Source organism: Nicotiana attenuata, chromosome 1, assembly GCF_001879085.1.
Source record: "Nicotiana attenuata strain UT chromosome 1, NIATTr2, whole genome shotgun sequence".
Lineage (NCBI taxonomy): Eukaryota > Viridiplantae > Streptophyta > Magnoliopsida > Solanales > Solanaceae > Nicotiana > Nicotiana attenuata.
In genome coordinates, this window is record NC_031989.1 from 106,312,130 (window position 1) to 106,320,852 (window position 8,723).

General features: G+C 30.3%; 1 pseudogene; it reads left to right on the plus strand.

The window, feature by feature from the left end:
- Positions 4,224-7,943, plus strand: LOC109231664 (annotated as a pseudogene).

Sequence of the window (8,723 nt, forward strand, 5' to 3'; positions counted from 1 at the left end):
AATAATATATATATATATATATATATATATATATATAATTTATATATATATATATATATATTCTAAATTAATAATATTTAGTTTAGATACTTACAAAACTAAAAACATATGTTTTGTAAGAACATCATGGAATTCATGTTTGATAAAATAAATTAATATTTATAAATATAATATTATAACATTATTCAAATATTTAACAAAACTAATTTGTCAATTCTAACTAAAAAATGAACAACATGCAATGTGAGCCAATACTACTAAAAGTCTAAAACAAGTAAATTGGAACCATGAATATAACACAATATTAACACACACAAAAAAAAATAAAGTTTAACATATGTCAAATTCCAACATAATAATAGCATTCCACTACAACTTAAGACTAGAAAACATAATAAGTTTATAATCATATTTAAGGACGAAATTTTACTTTAATTGCATCACTCATTATATGCCAAGTTTGTTAATGACTCATTATTTCTAATATTAGGAGGTGTAGTTTCAAAAAATAGAATAATAAAATAAATAAAAACTAAAATATAAACAATTACATGGAATCACAAGAAATAAAGGTAGAGAAATAAAAGATAAATAAAGTACAAAGAAAAATATATATTTAAAATTTTAAAAAGTAAAAATAAAATTAAAAATTAAAATAATAGAAGTCATAAAGATAATAAATTAAAATAAAAATAAAAGGAAAGAAACTAATTACACATTGTGTATGTAATTACTATTAATTCTCACCTTTCTTTTTAAAAATTGGAAAGTATAATTACACCCCTTCAATTACATCTAATGTCATACTAGCCAAATAATTACTTGACCAGACAAATATATCAAATGTATAACCCAATTGTTATCTAGTAGTAAAAGTGAATGGCGGTCCTTTGGGTCCGTAAAAGCCACGTCACGTTTTTTGTCATTTACAATGAAAGTGGGATTGCCATTGGCCCCGCTCACAGTCAGATTTGCCTTGGGATGTTCACACAACTCAAAAATTAAATAAAACCGACATCATTTTTTATACTTTTTGGATTTAATTTGGTTTTAGTTTTAAATTTTAAAAGCCAATTAAATTTGGGTTGATTTTAATTTAATAAAAAAATAACAGAAAAAATCGAATCAAACCGACTATATAAATATCTATTTAAATTTTGTTGCTATACCTCTATATATATGTATATTTTCACACAATTTATAAAATTTTAAGGTATATGTTAATCGTTTGCACTTTTAGTCTAGTTCTTTACTATTATAATGATCTAGTTCTTTGCCTTTACATTCTAGTTTGATCGGTAATTTTCTTATGCCAAGTACAATAATCTATTTCATGTAAAAAATAATCTGTTTTTAATTGAGTCCTTAAATTATTCATTACTATTTGATTCAATTATCATCAATATATCTTGGTAAATGATAGATTTCTCAAAGAGCAATTGATTTGATAGTGTTACATTGAAAATATAGTTGCCGGAGTATGAGTTTAGTAGTATATGTCCCATAATAAAAAAAAAATTGCTAAATAACCAGGAAAAAAACCCCGAAAACCAACATAAACCGCGTCAATTAAAAACTTGAACTCCAAGGTTTTTTTGTTGATGTTACATTATAGTTTTTAGACAGGAAGTTGCTCTTTATTCTCAAGGTTTGAAATGTCCAATAGTGATGTATGGTTGAAAATGATTAGTTCATGTATCTACTGGTCCTCGTGAATAGAATATTACAATACAGGAGGAAGTGTAACCAAACATAGTTTTCTTTACAAATTAATTAAAGCTTGCTCATCTATTGAACTAAGTAGCTTTTTGCAGAATTTAAAACTTAAAATTATATTCGATTCAGCACCAGAAATTAAAGCATTTCTAATTTCAGTAGAAGTACTCCATATATAGCTGCAGCTTAAAAAGAGAAAGCAAAAACAAAAACAATTACAGATTTGATTCGTTCGGGGTCTCTCCGAGGAGCAGAATCAGAAAGTCCTCTACTGTGTGAACATTTCTGGTAAGCTTTATGTTCATTATCCGTAGCATCTTACCTAGGTTTTCCGGGTTAATTTTACTGATGGTCATTTAACAATCTTTGAATTTCACTAAAGTTACATAATTATTTTTTGTCACTTAAAAGTAATTAAACTTTATCATTGTTACTTAAAAGTCATTTTGGATCATACCCTACCATAAATATGACATGACATAAAATTTAATGAGAAAAATCCAAAATAAATGGTACCACATAAGCTTAAATGGGTCATACCCAGCTAAATCCATTTCTCCCTTAATGTGATTTGACCCATAGCCTAAATGGGTTTCAATAGGGGGAAATCGCATACCCCTGATAAATTTAGGTCTTGTGATTTTTTGGGCTGTTTTGATCGTATAGATACAATTTTTCTTTTGTCTAAACAATTGTAATAGGTTGTCTGTAATTGCATGTCTATTGACAATTTTCGTTATTCACTTTAATTATATGTGTTGCTTACTAAGCAGGTTATTTGTATGCTGGTGTTGCTTAATAAGCAACATTTTGAAATTAATAAAATGGTAGTTTGTGAAAATAGATTCTTATTAGCCTTATAATTCTTGTATGCTTATGATACATTAATATGTTATGTAAGATGGATACAATACTATTTTCACTTCACTAGAAAATTATAAATATGTTATGTGAGTTGGATACGGTAGTATTTTAACTTTAATAAAGTTATAAAATGACTCGGATGGGGCATACAAACAAGAGAAGAATTTATTAGTACAGAATATTTATAAATGAACATTATGTAACGGAAAGGCAAGAATTTTGTAGTATAGGATAATTAATTTAAACTAATGTGGAATTTAATATTTTTTTTTGTTGAAACCATTTGGGTTATGGGTCAAATCACATCAAGTGAGAAATGGATCTAAAGTGGGTATGGTCCATTTAAGCTTATGTGATATTTATTTTTGGATTTTTCTCATTAAATTTTATGTCATGTCATATTTATGGTAGTGATTTAAGCCAAAATGACTTTTATGTGACAAAGATAGAATTTAGTTACTTTTAAGTGACAAAAAATAGTTAGTGAAATTAAAAGATAGTTGAATGACTATGAGTGAAATTAACCCAGGTTTTTCTGGACACACCTCATCAAGCACAAATTTATACTCTTCAGCAATTAGGATAATATTCAAGTTTCGTTTCCAATCAATATAATTCGGACCCTGAAGTTTGTTTTGAGTTAGAATAGTAGTAAAGGGATTGAAAGCAGTCATGATTAATCTGAGAGACAAATAAATAAATAGATCAAAACCAGTCATGTTTTATTGCATATAAAAAATCAAAACACACTACATAATTCATGCACCTTGAACAACAAATTTCTATGGAAAAAGAGCTATTCTTGCAATATACATATATCTCCTAATAATCTTAAGATCTTTTTTTGAAAGATATTAAAAAATTAAAACAGAGATAAAAACTGACTTAAACACATATAAATTCACAATTCTTTGCATGATCAAGTTTCCAATGAAAAGTCTTAGAGTAAAATAATTTATAAAAATTTCAAGTGCAGTAATTAAATTAAAAACCATTTGAAAAACTAATCACATAAAAACTTTCAAATTGTATAACAAAATTAGTATTTTTTTGGGTTCAATCTAAATTCTCTCTCTTAATTTTGTATGTGAATTTTCTCTAAATTTTGCTTTACAATTTTGTGGACTTGTTTTCATAAAGTTTTATCCTAATACAAATAATGCACTCAATCATTGTGTATTGGTGACAATATTATAAAATTTTTAATTTAATTAATCTCTCATTTGTTATAAAAGTAATCAAATTGACCTTAAATAAATTTTGATAATGAAACATTTGAAATTAATAAATTAATAAGTGTGTGAAACAGTAAATAGAGAGAAGAACACATGTTAGTATTAATCTTACATGCGCAGGGACGTGGGGTCCACGTGGAGAGTACAAATTAATGCTGTTGTATGGGAAAGTGGATAATGATTGATGATGATAAAGGGCAACTCAGTGAAGATATTAAAAAATTTATACATGAGCTACAGTAATATTCCTTTTTGACCATATCATTATGTTCAATTTTAACTAAAATGACTAAACTACCCTTTAAATCCAAAGCAAACATGTTGAGGTCTTAGGATTTATTGGATATATTTTGGTCATTTCAGGTCTATTAGCTGACTCCTTGTATTAATAGATCAACACGTGGATTGCTTGAAGTAATTAACCTACACTTTACCAAAAGCTCTTGTCTGTAAACAGACGCCGACCTTCCCTTGCTCATCTTCTTCTGATCTTTGCACTTTGGCGGATTACTCTGGTAATTACTCATTTTTGTCTCTTGTAATTCTTCTATCATGACTTTCAACTTCCGTATGGGTTTCGTCTCATTGCTGTAAAAGTATGGATTTTAATTTTAATTTTTATTTCTAGAGCTTGAATTTATGGTTGTCATATGCTTTGAAAATTTTACTGCTTTTCTTGGGTTGTTGAATTAGTTGGCTTTGTTATATATTTATACCCAATTCAACGTATTGATTCTGTTATATGAACTTTTATCTCTGGATTTCTTTTCTACGTCGTGACCTTTGGATTTCTCTTAAAGTTCTATTATTGAGTTTGCAAATCCAATTTATATGTTCTAAAGATTGGATTTTTAGTATTTTTTGTGGGTTTTACATTTGTGGCTTTTGAATATTTTAAATTATAATTTGAATTTTGCATATCTTAAGTTTTTTATTTGTGGGTTCTCAATCTAAGAGAAGCAAAAGAGTTAATACTACTGGAATTAGCACATGTTCATACAGTAAACGAAATAGGTTAAAATACCAAGTCCTGATAATAAGCGATTCTCCACACAGTAGATAAATTTTCTACTGTTTATGTGTTTTAAAAAAAATTCTTGAACGACCAAACTTATCAGTTGATTTAGCTTTTGTAAATTGGAATAACAAAATTTTGCCTTCTTCAGTGTCAATTGTTTATTGACACTGAAAAATCAATTTAAGATGACCTTACTGATGCACTGTTCTGGGAATTGTCTACAGTACAATCTCAAACATGTCTTAAAAGAGTAATGAGCAACTGAGTTTTAAGAAAGATAAAATAAAGGAAAAACAAGAAAAATAATGATTTTCTTGTATGTGTTTGTTTGAATACGAATGAAAAGTTCAAAGGGAAGTAAAATATTAGTCATATTACAACTTCAAAATCTTGGCAGGGTTGCCAGCAAAGATGTTCTTGCAGTAAAATTTTGAATGAATGAATTGCACAACATTCCAATTATCCAAAGGCTAGAAAAATAGTGAAAAATTGGCTCTTCAATCCAACTTTTTTGGCCTAAATTGCCCGTTAAATAATGGGTTTACAAAAAGCTTTAATCTTTAGTTAATTATTAGTTTTATTTATTGTATTGGTCTACAATTTTCAAGTTTAACTTAGTCTTAATCATCTTTGAGCTGAACTTGAAATGATAGTGATTTTAAGAAAAAGCATATGAGCTGGTGAAAATTGAAATGTACCAATTTTATGCCTTTGCAATCCTAATGTCAGAGGTTAAGCCCTCTTTTGATTTTTTTCCCTCACCATGTACGCTGCATATAGGAGTGGCAAACGGGCTGGTCGGGTCGGATATGGTTCGGGTCGAAAACGGGTAGTGAAAAAACGGATCAATTATCCGACCCGATACATATTTAATACGGATAAAAAACTGGTGAACCGGCGGATAATATGGGTTACCCATATTATCCATGACTTCTTGTACATGATCACTTTTGGGAGAATTCTTAGTCTCCCTAACTCGAGGAACTCCCAATTTGAGGCTTTACAAATATATAAGGTAGACCCATTGGTTATCCATTGGTTATCCATTTTCTAAATGGATAATATGGTTCTTATCCATATTTGACCCGTTTTTAAAAAGTTCATTATCCAACGCATTTTTTGGTGGATAATATGGGCGGTTAACTGTTTTCTTTTAACCATTTTGCCACCCCTAACTGCATATAAGTGCGCTTTCCTGTTTGTCATTTGTATAAATCGGTCAATACCTTTTACCCTACTTTGATGGAAAATCCAAAAATTAGTCTGTTTTCCTGTTTATCATTTTGTATAAATCGGTCAATACCTTTTACCCTACTTTGATGGAAAATCCAAAAATTAGTCTGATGCGCTTGCTGTACTATCTGAAGTATTTACTACTAATTTATTTTATGCTTTTGCTATGACTTGTTTCAAATTGAAAATTATGGTTTGCCCACATTTATGGACATCCTAATTCATTTGTTTGGAGAAATAATGCTGAAGAAATGAAAGGTATACATTACTACCTTAAAAAAGATATAGTTTGTTCCCAAAAGTGTTGCTACCTATATTTTTTATTTACACGTCAAAACGAAATAATCAGTTTATGTTCCACGTTTGACTAATGCTACCACACTCAAAGTTTAGACTGCATTGAAGTAACCTATGTTCAAAGAAAAGGTACCTGGTAACAAAATTAGCTTTGTGATAATCTTTTTCTCTATTTCCTGGATTTAGTTCTTTATTGTTTCGATTTTTTGCCTATGACTTTTTATTTTAGGGCTGTCGTAAAATTTACTTACTAATCTAATACTGCTTCTATGAAAAGAAAACTCATAATGATTTAACTAGGTAAAAGTATCCCAACCCAGTGAATGATGTTGGCTTTATTTTCTTCTAGGTTTTCTAAGAAAAGGCATATTATTTGCTTGAACTAATATTCTAGGTATTTTGAAATATATATATATGTTGTTTTAATGATTGTAGTCAGATATATATATATTTCTTATGTTAAGCAATATTTTTACTCTTACAGCAGCGCTAATACATCTTCTGCAGATGACACAATAGTAGGCTTTGTCAAAGGAAACATAACTGGTCACTATTCAGTATTCAAATTTTGTAAGTTACAACCTTTATCATGTATTAATTAGCATGATCTGTATATTAAGTACAACATCAATACAGCAAATACTTAACATGATTACATGAAATTTTTATCTTAAGATTTTATATTAAAAATATTAAAATATTTTTGTCATTTGTTATACAATTTGGAAGTTTTGATGTGATTAGCTTTTTAAATAGTCTTTATCTTAATTATTACTTGCATTGTTTTTTTACTAATTATTTTTACTCTTAAGACTTATCATTCCAACATAATATATAAGAGAGTGCATCTTAAGGGTGTGGTAATTTCGTGTGAAATGGAGCAATGTGATTGCATAAAAAGGCATCTACTGTAGCTGCCATATAAATATTGGAGTGACTAGTTAAGTATTTGTATCTAGTTTCCAAGCGTTTCCACTGTTTTCCGCTGTCTCCTCTTTAAACCCTAGCCTTTTCTTTTCAGTCACTAATCTCTCCCCTCTTTGGTGAATTCCTTCAGTTTGATCGAAGATGAGTCGGGCAATGGAAGAGGATGCCCCTGTGAAAAATGAGGAAGAGGAGTTCAACACTGGGCCACTTTCCGTTCTGATGATGAGTGTTAAGAATAACACTCAGGTGCTGATAAACTGTAGGAACAACAGGAAACTTCTCGGGCGTGTGAGGGCGTTCGATCGTCACTGCAACATGGTGCTTGAAAATGTTAGGGAAATGTGGACTGAGGTTCCCAAGACTGGAAAAGGAAAAAAGAAGGCTCAACCTGTAAACAAAGATAGGTTTATTAGCAAGATGTTCCTTCGGGGAGATTCTGTGATCATTGTCCTCCGAAATCCCAAGTAGAGGTGAACCGGGTCTGAGTGATTTGGAGCGAAGCAGCTAGGAGTTGGACGAGCTTGTATTACTGGAGAGGGTGCTGTAAGACTTGAAATAGGATTTTGCTGTTCTGCTACCTACTGTTATCTATTTCAGGGACCTTGTAAACAATGGATTTTAAAGTGGTTTTCTTGTAGTATGTGTTATGATCAGCTAATGTGTAGGGTACCTTACCTTTCAAAAAAAAAAAAGAAGAAAAAAGTTCATGTTTTACCTGGTAAGAGGGGTGAAAAGTCAAGGACATCCAACTTTTAAGTCATGACTCTAATCTAGTAATGGCCTTATTTTTCGTAGTTCTCGTTAGAATAAGACTTATGAGTCATGACTCATCTTATTAAGATCAAGAGAATATTACTCTGTAAGAGTTGACAAATAACAAGTACATTGTTGTATAGAGGTAAAATCGGGGCTAGTGAGCACCTCGATTTTTCGGTGGAGCAAACGAAGCAAGGACATAACTATAAGGAATTCGAAATCGTAGTTGGGAGCTTCTTGTATCAATCAAGGCCCAAACAGTACACCTGCCCTCGTAGCCATCGAGACCATGTCCCCGGACCCGGTTCGAGCTCCAAGTGTAAAATTAAGTTTAAGCATAGATATACATGTTTTATTGTAAAGCAATAATAACACGCGGATTTTGAACATAATAATCTCATATAAAAAATACGTAACATAATAACCTCATATAAAAAATACGTCATACAGAGCGTATCTGAAGCGAAAAACATTATATATGCGGAAGCGTTAGCTTAAAACTGGTTTCGACCTCTTTGCCCTAGACTTACATTACCACAGACGTCAATGATGGAATAGTCTAAAAACTGTTGGTGGTAACCCTAATGGGTGGAGGGAGGACCAATTTATAGAGGTTCTTGTTTAATCCGGTACGTCCATCAAGTAACTGATCTGTCCCGACCCAAAAATCCACTAAG